A 22,107-nucleotide genomic window follows, 5' to 3' on the forward strand; every position below is an offset into this window, starting at 1 on the left:
TCTGGAATCAGACTGCCTGCATTTCAATTAAAGCCCTGACATTTGCCAGCTGCATGAAAATGGTCAACTTATATCACTTATCTGTGCCTTGTTTCCTCACCTGTGAAATAAAGATAATGATAACACATACCTGAGAAGGCTGCTGAAGGAGTCAATGAGATAAAGCGTATAAGTATGCTAAAGCCGTCTCTGATACACAATATGCTCAATAAATGCTACCTATTTGAACATATAAAGGAGAGTTAAGAACAGAGCTTTGTGAGATTTCTATGTTTGGAAATGGCAATAACCAATAGAAAAGGAAAGTCATGCTATCGCAAAAGGAAACAGAGAATTAGAAATAGGCAGTATCATGATAGCCAACAGAAGTGTCTGGTGTAGTAGTTCAGACCACAAACCCAGGGTAAGTCTACCTCAGTTAAGTCCCAGATCTGCTATTTTCATTGGTTACAAGACACTGATCAGGTAACTGAATCCTAAATCTGCTTCTGAGTCTTTAATGTAAAGAGAGGACAACAGTAGTATCTACCCTAAACCCTACTGAAGACTAAATGCATTAATGCATACAGAGCACTTATAGTAATGTTTGGCACACAAAAACCTCCCAATAAATGTTGGCTTGTATTATTTCCAGACTAAGATTTCCTTAATGAAGTTAGGCAGTGCCTGTGAAGGGAAGGAGAGAGACTGAACTCAGGGAAATTTAACTTTTAAGTGTGCATCTCTTCAAATCCATTTCTTATTCTTCATCTTCACATCCTGAGACCTTATTTAGGTCATTATTCCTTATCTGGTCTTACAGTATAAGTATTGGGACAAATAGAATATGAGTTGAGGAATAGGAAGTAATCTTGTTTGCTTGGAGCACCAGGCTAATGAGGAATCAGTTTGGAGAAAGGTCTTGATTGCCTGGTGAAAGGGTTCAGACTTGATCCTGCAGGCAATACGTCCTGGAAGACTTTGGAACAAATAATAGTATTGCAAAATTGTATTTTAAGGAAAATTCTCTTAATGAAGAAAGACTAAGTGTGGAAAACTAGTTAAGAAGCTTCCCATAATCCAGGAAGAGATGGTTAGCGCCTGACAAGGTACTAAAGAAGGAAGAAGAGATGAAAGAGATATTGGGGAGGCTGATGAGGTTTTGCAAATGTATTTGTTTAGTCACTCAATATTCAATGAACATCTACTATATGCCTGGCATGGTGATAGGCACTGGGGATGCAACAACATATAATCACTCATTCATTCAACAAATATTTATTGAACAATCACAAAGTGTCATGCATCATTCTAGGAGCTGGAGATTCAGCAGTGGTTCCTGCCTTCAAGGAGCTCACAGCCGAGACTGGAGGGGAAAGACAACTAAATAGATTATTATGGTACATTTTGACAATGCTGGGATGAAGATTAAATCAGCATCTAATTCTGTTTGTTTTACAGTGGGATGGATCCATGTCACCTAAACTCTGGTGTTGGAAGTAAAATAGCAAAGGTGGAGGTCAGGGAGGGAAGAAGAAACAAGACTGTGAAGGTCTTCAATGTCACAGTATGGGGTTTGAGCTTTTTTGTGGGCAAAAAGGAAGCATTAGGGGATTTCAGCAAGAGTGTGCAATCCAATTTTACAGATGTCATTCTGGGAATTAAGGTAGGGGTGGACTAGTTTGGAAGTGTAAAGAAGAGATAAGACTCTTATCCTAGAAGGTCAGAAAAGGCCCATAGAGATCCTCCAATATTAATCAACCTCTTTCTGTTTTATAGACTGAGATCCCAGAGAGGTCAAGTGACTGGTCACACAGCTAATAAAGTGGGAAAGCTTAAATCTAAAGGTCTGCCCTGATTCTCTGTCCAGTACTCTGATTACCACTCCCTTTTTTGGAGCTGAGTATGGTCAGCAAAAAACGACTACAGGGATGAGGACAGCAAGTGAGAAAAGCAAGAAAATGAGAATTAGAAGAGGGGGTCTTAAACTGGGGTCTGGCGAACGGAGCCCTTTGTTTTTTTCCATTTATAACTCCAGAGTTTTGTAAACTTTACTACTAAAAACAAACACAAGAACATTCGTCGGTCAGAAAGTCAAGAATGGTTAATGGTAAGAGTGTTTGCGTGGGTGCATGCTAAGCAGTTTATCCAGTCTGTGAAGAAAACTTGCAGTCCAATCCCTTAAAAACAGGTCACAAAGTTGAGATTTCCGCCTGTTTGGATAAACACAGCATCCAACACGAAAGATGTATTCCAGCGCCCTCTGCTGAATCCTAAAAGCTGTCTCCCTAGTTCTTGGTGACACAGACAGTCCGAGAAGCTAAAATGGCCGCGATGCCCTGGCTCGCGCGTGAGTATGCTGTGGAGGATGACGGGAAAGATTAGGCAGCAATGGCAGAGGATGGGCCCCAGGTGCTGGCTCCTGGGTTTGGGATTTTGGAACTTCGAGCTGTGACAGCACCTTCTTGTGAAAGCGATTCGGGAACTCTAAAGAGGTCTCTAAGACACAGGTATGGTGATGTTGTTGTCATTACTGCAGACAGTCCAGTAGGCAGCGGTAGAGTGTAGCATGAAGGCTGCAGCTGTTCCCTATTTGTTTCTAGAACTGGGCTATTATGACAAGATTTGAAGCTGAGTTTAAGATTGGTGGAGTTTAGACTGTACAATAAGGAGTATTAATCTGAGATACCTAGGTAAACTACATGGCAGGGATTTATGGCAGTGGTAAAGGTCAGTGAGTGAACTCCTTGAAATAGTATATAAAAACACACATTTGTGAATTTCTGTGCATTTTAGGGGAGAGAGGGTCCTTAGCTTTCAGCAGATTTTTCCAAAAATAACATACCATACCATAATGATTATGCAAAACTTCAGAGCCAGACTCTCTGATTTCACATCTTTACTAAGATCCCTAGCTGTGTGACCTTAAGCAGGCATCTTAATCTGTCTGTGCTTCAGCTCCTCATCTGTATAATGGGGATAATAGCAGTGCCCACCTCTCAGGGTTGTTATAAAATGAGTTTATTAACTAAAATTTATTATAATAAGTATTCATTAACTAAAAATAATTTAATGGCTTCCCCAAGAGTTTAGTATTAGTGACCCTTGGCAGCATTATAGTGTCAATGTGTATATAATATATCATATATATGTATATGTGTGTGTGTGTGTGTGTGTGTGTGTGTGTGTGTGTATATATGTTGTTACACTCTCAACATCCATTCTCTTTTGATCCTCCTTATGATTTTGTGACATTGGTTTACACATAAGGAAAACTGAGACACAGACAGGTTAAATAACTTATGTAAGGTTGTTCTGATCAGCGACTGAGTTGGGATTCTAGAACCAGGTCTGCCAGATTCTTGGCCTAGTGCTCTTTTCATTATGCCATGATAGACTTTAGCAAAGGACCTTATGGAAACTTGAGTTAAAGCCTCTAACTTTGACTCTCATTTTATAAGTTGAGAAAAGAAATCTTCAGGTGGTTCTGTACCCAGCCTGGGCTTGAACATATGTGCCATGGAGCAAATTGCATATTGGGCAACCCAATCGCATTTATAGAAGGATAACTTTATTATAATGTGACCTACTAACATTCAAACTTGTCCAGGTTTCTCATGTGTTAAAGGGAAAATAAAAGCTTTCCTTGGCACTGGTCTCTCTCCAGCTATCACCTTCTTTCTCTCCTTTTAACAGCAGGCTTCAAGGAAGAGGACTGTTTATTCAGGGTTTCAATGCCTTCACTTCTGTTTCACCTATCAACTTACTTCCCTAAGCATTTTATCAGTGCCCCACTTGTTGGCAAAGCTACTGTTCTGACCCATGTGTTACTTTTAAACCTGTTGACCTGTAAGGTACCATACTGTTCTCATTTTTTTCTTTAGCTTTTCTGTCCTTTCCTTATCCATTTTTAGTCTTCTATGGTTTATTTTCCTCTGCCTACTTCTTATCTACAAAGATAGATCATTGACCTTCTCGCCTTCTTATGTTACACTCATTCCCTGGATAATCTTATCCCCTCACTCAGTTTCAACCAACACCTGGAGCTAATGGCTATTAAATTTATGTCCATGGCCCAGGCTGCTTTTCCAAACTCCAGGCTCATATATCAAACTGCCTACCATATATTTCACAAGCAACTCCAACTATTTCTTCTAAAAACAAGTTAATCATTTTACCCTTGCATCAGTTCCGAAGTGCTATCATGCAACTTAGTCACCAAAGCCAGAAACCTGGCTATAATCTGATTCCTCTTTCTACCATAACTCTTATATCCCATCAATTTATCCATTCATTTAACAGATGCTAACTGAGCACCAACCTTGTTTCCAGCATTACACTGGGTACTGAGAATACAGTACATATCTTAGTCCCTAGCACAGCCCCTGCCTTCATGCAACTTTCATTTCAGTACCAAGCTCAATATTAATATGTGATTCACACTAAATTAATTAAAATTTTAAATTCTGAAAATGAGAAGAGTAGTATACTATAAGAGCACATAATCCAGGGTCATGTAAAACTTCCCTGGGGATGTGATGTTTGAGTTGAGGGCTGAGGAATGTATAGGGATTACTTAGATAAAGGGAAGGGAAGGAGTCTGGGTAGAGGAGAGACTTGTGTACAAAGTCCTGAGGCAATGAGTAGAGTGATGTATTTGAGAATCAGAAAGAAGGCCAGTATGTGGTTAGCACATAGAGGAACACAGGACACAGTAGTATGAAACAAAGGTGGAGAGGTAGGAAGGAGCTTTATAGGCCACAGAAAAAATTTGAACTTTTTCTTGTAACTAATGAGAAGCTACTGAAAGGTTTTCATCAGGGAAGTGATGTCAGATTTGAGTTTTGACAAGATCACTCTGCCTGCTGAATAGCAAATCTGAAGATTGGGGATGCCACTTAGGACAATTTTGAGGTGAAGGAGGGTCAAATAAGGTGAAGCCTGAGACAGGTCTATTGCCTTTATTGACATGGAGATCACATGGCACCTTGCAAGAACTGAAGTTGCGTGGTGCTATGTAGGAAGAGGGCAGGTTAGAATAGGTGGAGAAGTACATGAAAGGTGGGGAGTGTTACCAGTTAATGCAAACAGCTCTTTTAAGAATTCAGCTATGAAAAGGAGAGAAAAATGGGAAAGTATCTGGAAGAGCATGTGGAATCTCATTTTTACTATCCTTTAAAAAAACTAATTAATTCATTCATTATTGTTATTAAAGCATAGTTGAATTACAAATTATTATATTAGTTATAGGTGTACAACATAGTGATTCAATATTTTTTATAGATTATACTTATTTAAAGTTATTGTAAAATATTGGCTATATTCTCTGTGCTGTACAATATATCCTTGTATCTTATTTATTTTCTACATAGCAATTTGTATCTCTTAGTCCCCTACCACTTTCTTACCTCTCCCATTTTCTCTCTCCCCAGTGGTAACCACTAATTTTGTTCTCTATATCTGTGAATTTGTTTCTATTTTGTTTATTCATTTGTTTTACTTTTTAGATTCCACATATAAGTGATAATATACAGTATTTTTCTTTCTCTGCCTGCCTTATTTCACTAAGCTTAATACCCTCCAGGCCCATCCATGTTGTTGCAAATGGCAAAATTTCATTTTTTTTTGTAGCAGAGTAATATTCCATTGTATATATACACCACATCTTCTTTATCCATTCATCTCTTGATGGACACTGAGGTTGCTTCCATATACTGGGTAGTGTAAATAATGCTACTGTGAACATTGGGGTTCATATATCTTTTCAAATTAATGTTTTCATGTTCTTCAGATATATACTGAAAAGTGGAATTGTTGGATCATAAGGTAGTTCTATTTTCAGTTTTTTGAGGAAACTTCATAAAGTTTTCCTTAGTGGCTGACCAATTTATATTCCTACTAAAAGGGTAGGAGGACATCTTTTTATCTACATCCTTGCCAACATTTGTTATTTGTGGTCTTTTTTGATGATTGTCATTCTGACAGGTGTGAGGTTGTATCTTATTGTGGTTTTAATATGCATTTCCCTGATGATTAGTGATGTTGAGCATCTTTTTGTGTGCCTGTTGCTCATCTGTATGTCTTCTTTGGAAAAAATGTTTATTCAGGTCTTCTGCCCATTTTAAAATCAGGTCAATTGGGTTTTTTTGATGCTAAGTTGTATGACCTATTTTTTATCCTGTGGATATTAACCCCATATTGGTCTTATCATTTGCAAATATTTTTTTCTCATTCAATAGGTTGTCTTTTTGTTTTGTCAATAGTTTCCTTTGCTGAGCGAAGGCTTTTAAGTTTAATTAGGTCCTATTTGTTTATTTTTGCTCTTTTCCTTTGTCTGAGGAGACAGATTTAAAAAAAAAATATTGCTATGTATTTTGTCAGTGTTCTGCCTATGTTTTCTTCCAGGAGTTTTATGTTTTCCTGTCATATATTTATAGTTTTAATCCATTTTGAGTTTGAATTTGTGTATCATATGATAAAATGTTCTAATTTTATTCTTTTATATGTAGCTGTCTAATTTTCTCAGTGCCACTTATTGAAGAGACTGTCTTTTTCCCATTTTATATTTTTGCCTCCTTTGTTGTAGACTAATTGACCATAATACATGGGTTTATTTCTGGGCTCTCTATTTCCATTGATCTATATGTCTGTTTTTTTACCAATATCATCCTATTTTGATTACTGTAGCTTTGTAGTATTGTCTGAATTCAGGAAGCATGATACCTCAAATTTTCTTTTTTCTCAAGATTACTATGGCTATGTGGGGTCTTTTGTGGTTCCATATAAATTTTATGATTCTTTGTTCTAGTTCTATGAAAAATATCATAGGTATTTTGATAGGAATTTCCTTAAATCTGTAGATTGCTTTGAGTAGTATGGACATTTTAACAATATCAGTTCTTCCAATCCATGAACATGGGATACCTTTCTGTTTCTTTGTATCATCTTCAATTTCCTTCGTCATAACTTTATAGTTATCGTAATATGGGTTTTTCCAACTTTCCAGTTAAATTTATTCATAGGTAATTTATTATTTTGATTCAATCTTAAATGGAGTTGTTTTATTGCTTTCTATTTCTGGTAATCCATATTAGTGTATAGAAAAGCAATATATTTCTATATATTGATCTTATATCTTGCAATTTTACTGAATTCATTTATTAGTTCTAATAGGCTTTTTTTTTTTTTGTGGAGACATAGGGTTTTTTATATATAATATTATGACACCTACAGACAGGGACAGTTTTACTTCTTATCTTCCAATTTGGATGTAATTTATTTTTCTTGCCTGATTGTTGTGGTTAGTACTTCCAGTACTATGTTAAATAGAAGTGGTGAGGGTGTGCACCCTTGTCTTTTACTTGATTTTAGAGGAAAAACTTTCAGCTTTTCCTCAGTGGGTATGATATAAGATGTGTTTTTGTTATAAATGGTTTTTACTGTGTTGGGATGTGTTCCCTTTCTGGCACATTTGCTGAGAATTTTTTTTTTTATAATGAATGTATGTAGAATTTTGTCAAATGCTTTTACTCCATCTATTGGGATGATCATGTGATTTTTATCCTTCTTTTTGTTAATGTGGTAGATCACATTGATTGCCTTGTGGATAAAAAAACATCTTTGCATCCCTGGGATAAAACCCACTTGACCATGGTATATAAGCCTTTTTTATATATTGTTGAATTAAGTCTCCTCATATTTTACTGACAATTTTTGTGGTAATATTCATCAGGGATGCTGGCCCATAATTTTCTCTTGTTTTAGTGTTTTTGTTTTTGAATCAGGGTAACAGTGGCCTCATAGAATGCATTTTTGAGTTTTTCCTCCTTTTATGTTTTTTGTAATAGTTTGAGAAGGATGGATATTAGCTGCTTATATGTTTGGTAGAATTCCCTTGTGAAGCTGTCTTGTCCTGAACTTTTGTTTACAGGGAGTTTTTTTTTTTAAATTTTATTTGATTGACTTATAGTCAGTGTACAATGTTGTGTCGATTTCCAGTGTAGAACACAATTTTTCAGCTGTACATGAACATACATATATTCATTTTTGGATACTTTTTCACTGTGAGTTACCATAAGATCTTGTATATATTTCCCTGTGCAATACAGTATAATCTTGTTTATCTATATATGTACCTATCAGTATCTACAAATTTCTAAGTCCCAGTCTGTCCCTTCCCACCACCCTCACCACTGGGCAACGAAAAGTTTGTTTCTTATGTCTATGAGTCTGTTTCTTTTTATATTTATGTTCATTTTTTTTCTTTTCTTCTTCTTTTTTTTCTAAATTCCACATATGAGCGATATCATATGGTAATTTTCTTTCTCTCTCTGGCTTACTTCACTTAGAATGACACTCTACTGGGACATCCATGTTGCTGCAAATGGCGTTATGTTGTCTTTTTTAAGGATGAGTAATATTCCATTGTATACATATACCACTACTTCTTTATGCAGTCATCAGTTGATGGACATTTAGGCTGTTTCCATGTCTTGGCTATTGTAAATAGTGCTGCTATGAACATTAGGGTGCAGGTGTCTTTTTGAATTAGGGTTCCTTCTGAATATATGCCCAGGAGTGGGATGTTGTTTAATCTCCATGCTTTCCTTTTTTTCTCCTTTGTTTTTCTGTAGTTGATTTCTAGTTTCATGGCATTGTGGTCAGAAAAGATGCTTGAGATAATTTCTATCTTCTTAAAATTGTTGAGGCTTCTTTTGTGCCCAAGTACATGATCAATACTAGAAAATGTTCCATGTGCACTTGAAATGAATGTATATTCTATTTTGTGAAATTATCCACCAAATCTAATTTTCTATTGTATCATTTAATTTCTTTGTTGCCTCATTTATTTTCTGTCTGGAAGATCTGTCTAGTGATTTTAATGTGGTGTTAAAGTCTCTGACAATGATTGTATTCACATCAATTTCCCCCTTTATCTCTTAGTAATTGCTCTATGTACTTAGGTGCTCCTATATAGGGTGCATATCTATTAATGAGTGTAATATCCTCATCTTGTATTACTTAATCATTAAAAATGTCCTTCTTCATCTTTCTTTATGATCTTTATTTAAAAGTTTATTTTGTCTGAAGTCAGTATTGCTACACCTGCTACCTTGTCATTTCCATTTGCATGGAATATCCTTTTCCATCCTTTCACTCTCAATCTTAATGTATCCTTCTCCCTAAAGTGGGTCTCTTGTATGCAGCATATTGAAGGTTCTTGCTTTATTATCCAGTCTGCCACTCTGTGCCTTTTGATTGGAGCATTTAGTCCATTGACATTTACAGTAATTAATGATGGATGTGTGTTTATTGCCATTTTAAACTTACTTTTGTAGTTGGTTTGGTTTTTCCTCTTTGTTCCTTTCTTCTTCCATTTGTGGTTTAATCATTTACCTTTGTATTATGTTGGATTGTATTTCATTTTTGTAACTCACTTGTAAGTTTTTGGCTTATGGTTACCCTTTTTTGTAAGTCTATGAACCCATTACTATAACTGTTTGTATTAAACAGATAGTAATGTAAGCTTAAACTCATCCTACTGAGAACAAAAAATTTAAAAAAGAAAAAAGAAAGTTTTATATTTTCTTGCTTCTCTCTCCCATCTTTAATGATTTAGATGTCTTCTTTTACAATTTTATATTTATTCTATTTGTAATTCATGGGAGTTATCACCTTTCCCGTTACAGTTTTCTCATTTCTGTAGCATCCTGCTTCTTCTTCTTCTTTTTTTGGGGGGTGGGGGGTAAACCTTTCAATATTCCTTTTAACATGTGTTTAGTGTTGCTAAACTCTTCTAGTTTTTGCTTGTCTGTGAAGTTCTTTATCTCTCATTCTATTCTAAAGGATAACCTTGCTGGATGAAGTATCCTAGGCTGCATTTTTCTTTTTCATTCAGAACGTTGAATATATCTTGCCACTCCCTTCTGGCCTGTAGTGGTTGTATAGAGAAATCAGCTGAGATCCTTATAGGGGTTCCCTTGTAACTCATTCTTTGTTTTTGTCTTGCTGCCTTTAGGATCATTTCTTTATCCTTAACCCTGGCCATCTTGATTATAATATTTCTTGGTGTGGATCTGTTTGGGTTCTTCCTGTTTGGGACTCTCTGTGCTTCCTGTATTTGGATATCTGATTCCTTATTTAGATTTGGGAAATTTTCAGTCATGATTTCTTTAAATAACTTTTCAATCCCCTTTGCTGTTTCTTATCCTTCTGTGACCCCCCCCATTATGCATAGGTTAGCATGCTTTATATTATCCTATAGGTCCGTTATATTGTTTTCATTGGTTTTTAATTTGTTTTTCTCTCAGCTGTTCTGATTTTGTTCTTTCTGTTGTCCTGTCTTTTAGGTCACTTGTTCATTCCTTTGCATTATCTAGCCTGCTTTGTACAGCCTTTAGATCAGCTCTCATCTCAGCAAATGAGTTTGCCAATTTTTCTTGGCTCTTCTTTATAGCTTCAATTTCATTTTTGACATATTTTATATCTTTAAACACTATCTCTTTTAGTTCCTTCAGTACTTTGATCACTCCTTTTGTGAAATCTTTATCTAGTAGGCTAGCAATGTGTATTTCATTGATCATTCTTTCAGGGGATTTCTCCTGTTCTTTTAATTTTTAGTGGTTCCTCTGCTTCTTCATCTTGCTCATATCTCTCTGGCACTGTCACTTTTGGAGTATCAGTTACCTATTGTGGTGCTTAAAAAGTGTATTTATTTATTTATCTAAGGCATATGCAGAAATAAAACCTAAAAAAAAGAGAGAATTTTGAAAGAATAGAGAAAAATGGTTTGAAAACAGCATATAATCAATAACAGAAGATCAAGTTGAAGCAAACTAAAAATCAAGTTGTGACGTATTTTAAAATCTTTAAAAGCAGAGAAAAGACCAACAAAAATTGAAAACTGATAATAATCAATGAGAACAAAACCAAGAGAAATAAAAATGAAATTGAGGAGAGTTTAACAAAATAGTAAGAATAAAAATATTTTAAAAATTTGTAAGGGATTAAAAACAGAGACATATTCAATTGTTTTAAAAGTAAAAATTTAAAAAGTAAAAGAAAATAAAACTGAGAAATAAAGAAAAAAGAAAAAATATGTGGATGTGTTCTCGTGGAGACTGTGCTCTTAATGATTTAATTGATAGGTCTTTCTGTCTCTACGTGAAAACTCAGCTCACTCCTTCCAGAGGCCCTCTGTTGGCACCCCTGGTCTGTGCTGCTCCCAGTGCCTGTTGGCAATGAGATTGTACCCCCCAACACTGGGGTCAGATGCTGCACTTGTACAAGTTAGGCTTGCAGGTCACTACCCCTACCAGCACCGTGGTCAGGTGCTGCACTCCTTCACAGTAGGTGAGTGGGTCCCGCTGGGTCCCAATGTCTCCTGGCTGCCCACTCCACCTCGGGTCCATGCTCTGTAGGAGGGCTCAGGGATGATGGCAGAACAGCACTCACCCTGCTCCATGTCAGAACTCAGCTCCTTGTTTGTCTTGGAGGCACGAGTTCTCAGAGGTGCCTGGGCTGAATAATCCTATCTGCCTCCAGCTGTAAACAAGTCTCTGTCTCACCTATGAGGTTGCTAAGCCCCTAGGTATGAATTCAGGTTTTGACCCAACCCTCTGCCTGGGAGCTAAGCTCTGGAGGATATGGTGGCTGTGGCTGAGCCCCGCCTCTCTTCTCCTGAAAACTGGTTCTTGGGGTTTTCAGAGGTGAGGGTATGGCACCCTTCTCCCCAGGGCACACCAGCCAAGTTGCTTTTTTTTTTCATATTTTATGGAGGACCCAGGTTGTTCTGCTTTGTACACCCTCCCAGCCATGGTGCACAGCACCCTCCAGTCCCCTGGGGTTGCCTCTCTGCCACCTACCCCAGTTCTCCAGCTGGCTTGGGCAGCCTATCCCATCCCCTACCTGCCGCTTTGTCTCTAGGGCTGGGGGTTGTGGACACCCTCTGTGCCCTTTTAATTTAGTTCTGTTGGTCAAGTGCTGTTCAGTACATATTCGAGCCTCAGAATTTCCCCCTCCATCCCATTGATCTCTTCATTGGAGAGGGGGAGACCCAGCAAACAAGTGTTATTCCTCCTTTGCTGCTCCCTCCCTGTGGTACGGGTCCCACACTGTTTTGCTTTTTCTTCTTTCTTCTTTTCCTTTTCTCCTACTGGATTCATGGTGTCTTTGTCTTTTGAAGAAGGTGATGTTCTGTCAGAGCTCAACAGGTGCTCTGGTTGGCTGGGTGGGTCCAAGGATGTGAGTTTTGGTGTATTTGCGGGAGAGGGTGAGATACGAGTGTCCTTCTACTCCACCATCTTGGCCGATCTCTATTGGGAGTGTTTTGACTGCTGACTCAATTTTACTACTAGTGACTAGTCTATTCAGATTATTTCTTCCTGATTCAGTTTTTAATGTTTGTATGTTTTTAGGAACTTATCCATTTCTTCTAGGTTACCCATGTTGGCATATACCTGTTTTTAGTATTCTCTTATGATGTATACCTTTGATAATGGTTATTATTTTTCCTCTTTCATTTCTTATTTTGTTTATATGGGTCCTCTTTTTTAAAATGAGCCTGGATTAAGGCTTATCTACTTTGTTTATCTTTAAAAAATAACAGCTCTTAGTTTCATTGATCTTTTCTATTGTTTTTGGTCTCTATTAAATAATTTGCTTCCTCTCTGATATTTATTCCTTCCTTCTGCTGACTCTGTGCTTTATTCTTCTTTTTCTAATTCTTTTACATAGTGGGTTAGGTTGTTCATTTGAAATTTTTCTCATTTCTTGAGGTAGGCTTGTATTGCTATAAACTTCCCTCCTAGAAGTGCTTTTACTGCAATCCCATAGATTTTGGAAAGTGTTTTTATTTTTATTTGTCTCAAGGTAATTTCTGATTTCCTCTTTTATTTCTTCATTGACCCATTGTTTTCTGCAGCCTGCTGTTTAGTTTCCATATGTTTGTGTTTTTTCCATTTTTCTTTTTGTAATTGATTATTGGTTTTATAATGTTGTGGTTGTAAAATTTCCTTGGTATAATTTCTATTCTTTTAAAATTTTTGAGACTTGTTTTGTGGTCTAGTGTGTGACCTATCTTGGAGAATGTTCCATGTATACTTGGAAAAAAATGTGCATTTGTCTGTTTTTAGATGGAATGTCCTATAGAAATTCCAATTGGTCTAATGTTTCATTTAAGGCCACTGTTTCATTATTGATTTTCTGTCTGGATGATATGTCTATTGATGTCAGTTGAGTGTCAAAATCCCCAGCTGTTAACTGTATCATTGTCAATTTCTCCCTTTATGTCTGTTAATATTTGCTTTATATATTTAGATGTTTCTATATTATGTGCATGTATGCTACTGAATGCTATATCCTCCTCTCTTATTGATAAATCCTTTATCATTGTATAATGCCCTTCTTTGTCTTTTGTTATAGACTTTTTTCTTAAAGTCTACTTTGTATGATATGAGTATTTCTTGTCACTTCCATTTGCATGGAATATCTTTTTCTATCCTCTGACTAAGTTTTTGTGTATGTTCATCTCTGAAGTGAATCTATTATAGGCAGCATCTTTATAGTTCTTGTGTTTGTATCCATTCACCCATTATATTTCTGTTGATTGGAACACTTAGTCCTTTTCAATTTAAAGTAATTATTGATAAATATGTACTTATTGCTGTTTTTTTTTTTTTACTTGTTTTTGTAGTTCTTCTCTGTTCTTTTTCTCTTTTTTTAGGTTCTTCCCTTATGAGATGGTGATTTTCTCTAATGGTATGCTTGCATTCCTTTCTTTCTAGTCTTTGTATATATATCATAGGTTTTTGATTTTTTAATTACCATGGGGTTTGTGTAAATTGTCTTATAACTATATCTACATGTTTTAAACTGATAGTTATTTAAGTTCATACACAATCTAAAAGTTCTACATTTTTACTCCCCTCTCCCATAGTTTGTGTTTCTGATGTTGTACTTACATCTTCATGTTTATCTCTTAACTGTTTATAGTAGTTATAGCTGATTTTACAGCTTTGTCTTTTAATATTCAAACTAATTTGCTTAAGTAGTTGATCCATAACCTTTACTATATATTTGCCTTTGGTAATGGGACTTTTCCTTTCCTATCATTTCTTACTTACTGTTGTAGCCTTCTCTTTTCCACTTAGAGAAGACCCTTTAACAATTCTTTTATGGTAGGTTTATTGTTGTTGAATTCTTTTAGTTTTTGATGATTGAGAAGTTCATCAATGTCTCCTTCAATTCTGAATTGTAAGTTTACTGGTTAGAGTATCCTAGGCTGTAGGATTTTCCCTTTCAGCATTTTAAATATATCATGCTACTTCCTTCTGGCCTGCAAAGTTTCTGCAGAAAAATCAGGTGATAGCTTTATAAGGGTCCCTTTTATTTGACTCTGTTTTTCTCTTGTTGCCTTTAGAAGTGTCTTTATCTTTCTTTAACTTTCTGCTTTAATTATGATATGTCTTGGTGTGGTTCTCTTTGGGTTCATCTTGTTTGGATCTCTCGGTGCTTCCTATACTTGGATATCTTTTTCCTTGTTCATGTTTATGAAGTTTTTAAGCATAATTTATCAAATACATTTTCTGTCTTTGTTTCTCTTTCTCTTGGATCCCCAAAATGTGAATGTTAGGATGCTTGATATTGTCCCAGAGGTCCCTTCAACTATCCTCAGTTTAAAACAGTTTTCTTCCTTCTGTTTTGATTGGGTGATTTCCATTATTCAGTGTTATAGAGTGCTTATAGGTTCTTCTGTATCACTTAGTCTACTGTTAATTCCTTCTGATGTATTTTTTTTTCTTTTCAGGTATTGTATTTTTCAGCTCTGGTTTGTTTTTTGTTTTTTGTTTTTGTTTTTTTTTTTGTATTTACCAGTTCCTTGCTAAAATTCTCACTGTGTTCATCAATTCTTTTCCCAAGTTCAGTTAGCATTCTTATTATTGATACTTTGAAATATTTATCTGGTAAATTATTTAGCTCTTATTTTATTAGGGTTTTTCACATTCCCCCCCTTTTTTTTTTTTGGTTTGAAACAGACTTATCTGTCTTCCCATTTTGCTTAGCTTTCTCTGTCTCTATGAAATTAAGTGAAATAGTTACCTATATTGGTTTTGAAGATGTGTCCTTGTCTAAGAGTGTCCCTAGGCAGTCTAGGTGTGCCCACTGGCTTTGTTGGATAGCTGGATCTGAAGTAAGCATGGGTCAAGTCTTCCCCCAGGGTGTGCTGACAGCTACTCCCTTGGAGGGAGGTAGGGCTGGAGATGGAAAGACTAGATTCAGAGCCAGGTGTGACCTGGGGATTCTTCTATGCTCAGTGGCAGTCACTATCCTTGATAGGGCAGGGTTGTGGCCTAAGGTTCTGGAGAAGTAGCCCTGAGGGTCCAGTCCAAGCTGGTTCCATTCCCTCTAAGTATAGACTCTCCCCTCTCTACCCCCCTGAAACAGCACCCCACCTTGTAGAGCAGCACTGGAGTAAGAGGGGCTGAAGCAGGTACCCAGTGCACCCTGGGTGTATGCTGGGACAGTCCTGGCAAACAAGTGAAAGCCCCAGGCAGTTTCCAGTCTACTGTTTCCATGGGCTAGCAAGAGCCAACCTTTCCCCATTCAGAGCCAGAGTCAAGTCCAAGCTGGATCCACTTCCTTCAAGTTTGTGCACTCCCCAACACCTGAAATGGCACCTCTACCCCAGTGGGGAGCAGTGCTGGAGCAGTAAGGGACAGAGTGGGTGCCTTGTGTGGGTGGGGCATACACTAGGGCAATCTTTACAAGCCAGTCAGAGCCCCAGGGATTCTCAAACTGCCGCCTTCACATGTGATCTGGCAGGGCCAGATCTGAATGCATTCTCCTTGGCAATGGCACTTCCACCCCAATGAAGAGCGATGCCAGAGCAAGAGGGGCTGGAAGCAGCACCCAGTGCAGGCTGGGGCCTACAGTGGAATGATCCTGGCTAGTCAGTCAGAGATCGAGGCAGTTTTCTACCTGCTGCCTCTACATTTGTGCTGGTAATGGTTGCCTTCACCCTGTTCAGAGTCAGGATGATGTCAAAGCTGGTTGTGTTCTTTCTAAGTGTGTGAACTCTCCTTGGCAATGACAGCCTTCTCCTTAGTGGAGAACTACGAGGGAGCAAGGGGAGCTGGAGCAGGCACCCAGTGCAAAAACTGGGGTGTTTTCTGAGGCAGTCATGGGAAAGCAGCTATAGCCCCAGACATTTTCAGTCTGCTTCCTCCACGTTGTTCCTGGGACTGAGCAAGTGTGTGCATGCATTCTTTATGAACAAAATCTTGGTTTCTTACAGCCCTCTGGTAAGTCCCACTAGTTTTCATACCAGTTAAGGGGACTGATCTTCCCAGTGTTGGACCTCAAGCCTGGAGTACCCTATATGTGGATTGAACCCCTCTCACCCCAGGGAAGAACCTTAATCTCATGATATTCCCCGCCTCATCTTTGTCCTCTGCTAGGGGCTTTGATTCCCTACCTGATCACTTCTCCCTTGCTTCCTGTCTCTGTATGGATCTTCTTTACAATCTCAGTTGTAAAAGAGCTCTTCTGCCAATCTCCAGTTTGTTTTCAGAGAGAGTTGCTCCACCTGTAGATGTATTTTTGATGTGCTTGTGAGGGAAGGTGAGCTCAAAGTCCTGTACTCCACCATCTTGATCTCCCTCTCCATTTTTACTAGTTAGCTAGTAAATTTTTCTTTCCTTCTGATTTCTAATCTATTATTTCTTCTGTATATGGTAGTGGTATCCTTTTTTTTAAAAGCTTTCCTTTCTCTTCTTATTCTAAGTGTGTGATTTTAAAATGAACATCTCCATATGTTTTCCCACTCATATTTTAAGGGAATGGGATCTTTTGTTAATAGATCCAGCTGTCAGGAGGTGGTTGTCTAACCGTTATTATTATTTGTTGTTACTACATCCATTTTAGAACAGGTGGCAAGATACTCCCATATGATCAGGGTCTGGTCAATAATGTTCTCTTAGTGGCAAGAGTCTACAAAGGCTTACACAGGCAGTGGTAATCTTTTACCTTGATTTTTGAGCAATAGCCACAGGATTCAAGAGCAGAAAGAAATTGACTACAGAGTCAGTGGATTGAGCTGGCTAAGATTTTCCCCACAAGCTGACCACATTATTTCACCCGACCATGGGCTGATTGGCAGAAAGGACCTATGGAAGTGGTTATTCTGATTATAACACATGGACAACTGACGTTTTCACCAAATGTAATACTTGACCAAGATAAAATATTTTTTCCAGTTCATTCAGTCTAATAGTGGACCATAGAATTAGGTCTCTTTAGGCTACAGATACTAGGTTCTGCTCTAGGACATGTGAGAAAACTCAATTGCTCATGCTGCTCAAGATCCCTGAGTAATTTAATCCTAGGTCAGATACCTGAGTTTAATTTGAATGACACAAAAGTCCTCTAATGCATGTTCATGATTAGCTAGATTAGATGACCAATGAGTTGAATGATGTCTTCTTCAAACTTCACAAGGAACTTGGGAGAAGCTGAAGTGGTATGTATACAACTTGTGTCCATATTTTCAGGTCACTGTATGTGCCTCTGGAAGACTCAGTTCTCTATTTATAGGGAGAGATTGGACAGCAGCTAACTAGTTCCACTTCAGACTCTCTTTCCTAGGAACTCCCTTTTCCATCCCAACATATTCCAACTTAAAAAAATAAAACTTTCAAGGAGCCATTGTTTTCATTAAAACTCATATAGATAGCCTTTTTTTTCCCGATTGTCTCATCAATATATGCTCACCATAGACAATTCAAAAAATATAAAAATTAAAGGAGGAAATAAAAATCCATAGTCTTACTGAACAATGATAATTATCATTAATGTTTAGGTATGTTTCCTTATATATATATATATATATATATATATATATATATATATATATATAAATGTTTACATAGTTGCAATCAAATTATATCTATAGTTGTATGATTTTTATGTAACTTTATATGAGAAATGTAGTCTAATCTTGATTTTAAAGCTCCATGTAAACATAATTTGAATAGCTGCATAATACCCCATCATGCTATGATTTACTTAAACCTGAAAAGATTCACTGGACGGTGAGATTGTTTGCAATATGTTACTATTATAATGAACATCTTTATGCATACAGGTATGTCTATAACTTTTTTATGGTTCCTTAGAATGGATTCTCAGAATGGGGATTACTAGATCAAAGCCCATGAATGTTTCTAACATATTTTATTACATGTTGCAAAATTGCCTTCTAGAAAGTTGATACCAGCACCATTGCCTTGTAACAACGGTGAAATGCCTAAAACACTATCTCTTTATTATACCAGAAATAGTTGCTTTTTGAAGTTGTCAGACAACTTAGTTTATATGTAATCCCCCAAAACCTGCTGGTTAATTTCCAGTATATTCTGAGCTTCAGCCAGTTCCTATTTCTTACTGGAATTTAAAATTGATGATTTACAATCCCATTTTACCTCTTTTCTAAGGATCCAGTTCATTTCATGTTTTTCCTGAACTTCCATTTCTGACTCTTTTCACAAGATGATATATAGCAGACTCTTTGTCATCATATTGATTTGAGTTCCATATCAAAGTAAACTGCTTATACACACTTGCGACAATCTTAGCAAGCCACAGTTACACATAAACCCTGTACATAAACAGCCTAAGTGAGGTACAGAAAAATAAAACAAATGCATTTACAGAAAGTCTTTTCCTTATTCAGACTCAAAATGCTGTAGTTTCCTCAGTGCTGTTTAGTGGACTGGGGATCTGTTTATTGGAGCCCAAAGTCTACTGGCTACTGTTTGCATAAAGCTATCAAACCACAAACTGCCATCCACCTAGAATAATGTGGTTGATATACTTTTCTTTAATATTCTGGTTTATGTCAAAATACATTCCCAAGCACCAGTGACCCAGATGGTTAATTTATTTTTCCAGGGATTTCAAGCCAAGGTTGTTTACCTCTGGACTGGAGGACAGAAAGGAGGTTCAGCTAGTAGTTGGACACAGACTAAATCTCCTGATTCAAAATACATTCTAATTTCTTATTTATACCTAATATTGCTTCAGAAAGTAGTCATAATTATGTGTATCCTCTTGCATCATTCCTCCTGGCTCTGCTTTCTTAACTTTGGTAATAGCTGGCACTAATTTCTCCAAATTTAAAATGATCTCTTCCCTGTAGTGCAGACCAATTCTGGCTTCAAGCAAGAAGTACCAAAGATGTCTTTTCCCTTATACCCACTTACCTCTTAAGTAAAAATAAATAAATAAATCTATGTGTGTGTTTGGGGGGTGGTGAGATGAGTAGGCTTAGTATTGAGTCACCTTCCCTGTTAGATGGATCCAGGGACAGTGAACATTCATGCAATGAAAAATGCGGCCCTGTTTTGATGGTGGGGACCCTATATAGACAGATGCTCACAATCCATTCTCTTGCTTCCCTGCCCCAGTATGGAAGGAAGAATAAGGGTAGATTCTTTGGGGCCTGGAAATTCTCATCCTCCCTTTAAACAATAAGGAAACACAGAGGACCAGAGAGTCTTGGAAAACCAAACTGTAGGCAAGTCAGGGGACAAATGCAGGAAGGAGAAAATATGGAAGAATTCTTAATTCTGGCAGGATCATAGCCAGTGGGCTGGAGTCAGCATAAAGAGCCATGCATTTAACAAACAAGTGAGGATGAAAACAGAGGAAGTATGAGCAATTGTCCTAAATGTCATCTAGCAATTGTGATTTGTATCTATGTGGCATATATGGTATAACAACAGAGTTCTATAGCCCACAATGCCCCTTCATGCACAACCAGTTCTTACAGTAGATAAGTGGCTTTTGTTTTCCAACCTGAGGATGGAAGGAAGCAGGAAGAAAACAACAACAAAAAATGTTTTCAGTCCCTGTTACATGTCAAGTGTGCACTAAGTGCTTTCATTAATCTTATGAATTAAGTGAAGTAGTTGTTATTCCATTTTACAGAAGAGAAGATAAAGCCTCCTAACTCTCAGGCAAGTGCTATCCATCCCATGAACCATCATAGTGTAGTGGTCTTCAATCCTGTTGACAGTGTCTCAGTCTTTCTTCCCCATCCTGAATATGGGTCACTCTGTATGACACCAGTCTAGTCTGTTTGTGCCATTGAAGGATGCAGATGTTACTTCCTATTTCTGGCTGCCTCATCTTGCTAATGCTCTGGTCTCTGCCTGCTTCACAAGAAGGCTGCCTGCCTGAGTCATGCCTCTAATTCAAACCTTGCCACTTGTGTGGCAAAATAGGCATAGTCAGCCTGATAATAATAACAATGATGGCATTTATCAGTTTTTGAGCACTTACCATCTGCCAGATTGTGTCAAGCTTTTAACATGCATTATCTTATTTTTCCTTACTCTAGCCTTTTTAAGTACTATTGTTATTCCCATTTTACAGAAGAGGAAAAATAAACTCTTGCCAATATCACAAATCTCATCTAGCACTATTCCTCCCCTCCTTCAGCCTGCTCCAGCCCATTGGCTTTCTTGCTAAAGTCACAGTAGAGAGCCATGAATTTAACAAACAAATGATGCCGAGAACAAGATTTAATTAACTTGCTCAATATAATATTTCTTGCTGTTCCTCAGATAGTTCAAATTCGTTCCCACCTCATAGTCTTTACACCTGCTATAACGTCTGCAAGGAACTCTATTCCCCCAGATTGAGTCTCATGGCTGACTCCTTCACATTATTCAAATCTCAATTCAGATGTCACTTTGAGGCTTTCTTTTTCTCTAAATATGTGAAATAGCATACATATACACACACCTCTGTCACTCTATTTTTCCTGACTCTGCTTCTTTCTTTCTATTTCCTTCTTTCTTTTTCTTTCTTTCCTTTTCTTCCTTCCTGCCTTCCTTTCCTTCCTTCCTTCCTCCTTTCTTTCTTTCTTCCTTCCTTTCTTTCCTTCTTTCTTTCTGTCATCCTTCCTTCTTCTTTCCTTCCATCCTTCCTTCCTTCACTTCTTTCTTTCCTATAGTTGATATCATTTTGAAAGTGTCTTAATTGATTGACTTATTTATTGCCTTTCTCCTCTACCAGACTGTAAGCACCATCAAAACAGGGATTTCATATATCTGTTTATATCTATGTATATTGTCCCCATTGCATAGTAAGAACTTAACTTATGTCTCATAGATGAATCCAGTGTTGTCTGACTCTGTAATCAGCGTTTTTAATTACTACACTTAACTCCTAGTTTGGCAAAGATGGTTGTCACTTCCTTTGGGAAGAGACAATTTATCCCTTAAAACTTTTATATGAAATAATTAGAGAACAATTATTTTTCCAATTAGGCTCTGAGCTGCCCAAATGCAGGCATTTTATTTTCCTTCCTGTGCTGTAATGTAAAGATGAACTTTAGGACCAGAAAGAACTAGTTTCAATTCTATGCCTTAGGTCTCTTGGTGACTTTAAAATGTTTATTACCTGTGAGACTTAGTTTCCATATATGTCACACATAGTTATTGTGACAATTAAATGAGCCACCATAGGCAACTTGCCTAGTTTACTGCCTAGCATATTGTAGGCGCTTAATAATGCCAATGCCTCATCTCTTAGCATTTCTCCCAGAGTGAATCTTATCATGACATTTGTTAATTGGTGGACTGAATACTTCTTTATTTTGTACCCTTTCAGTAGCATCTAATATAGGACTTTGCACGTGAGGGTACTGAGAAATTTTTTTCTTTAATTGACTTGCTCAATTAATATTATTTATTTAATTCCTACTTGGAGGCAAATCTGGAAGGTGTGTTTGTCCAGTGTGGGCATGTTATGTAGCTGGAAGGAGGAGCAAACAAGCTTGATGACAGGGGGGATGGTCTAAAAAATATGTTCACAAGCTGATCTAATTAAGACAAATATAGTAATGATTATAAAGTAAAATTCTTCATCTGAATACAAAAATACAGTTATCTAAGTTCAGATTGAAAGAGGCATGCCATAGCCCAGTATGTGTGTGTAAACTTTTTAATTTAGGAGTCTTTGCTGTCAAAAAACTCTGTATGAATAAGGAGTGTGATTTGGCTACTAAAAAAAATGAATATCATCTTGATTTCAGGGTAACCCTGGATCTTGTCATCACCTGGA

General features: G+C 37.2%; 1 protein-coding gene across 1 annotated transcript in view; it reads left to right on the plus strand.

The window, feature by feature from the left end:
- Window positions 1–2,289: 2,289 nt before the first annotated feature.
- Window positions 2,290–22,107, plus strand: part of EDA2R (ectodysplasin A2 receptor) — a 126,629-nt gene continuing 106,811 nt past the window's right edge. Inside the window, exon 1 of the mRNA XM_064483082.1 lies at window positions 2,290–2,489. The gene's annotated coding sequence lies outside the window, so the exon portion shown is untranslated. The remainder of the gene's footprint in view (window positions 2,490–22,107) is intronic.

Source organism: Camelus dromedarius, chromosome X (genome assembly GCF_036321535.1).
Source record: "Camelus dromedarius isolate mCamDro1 chromosome X, mCamDro1.pat, whole genome shotgun sequence".
Lineage (NCBI taxonomy): Eukaryota > Metazoa > Chordata > Mammalia > Artiodactyla > Camelidae > Camelus > Camelus dromedarius.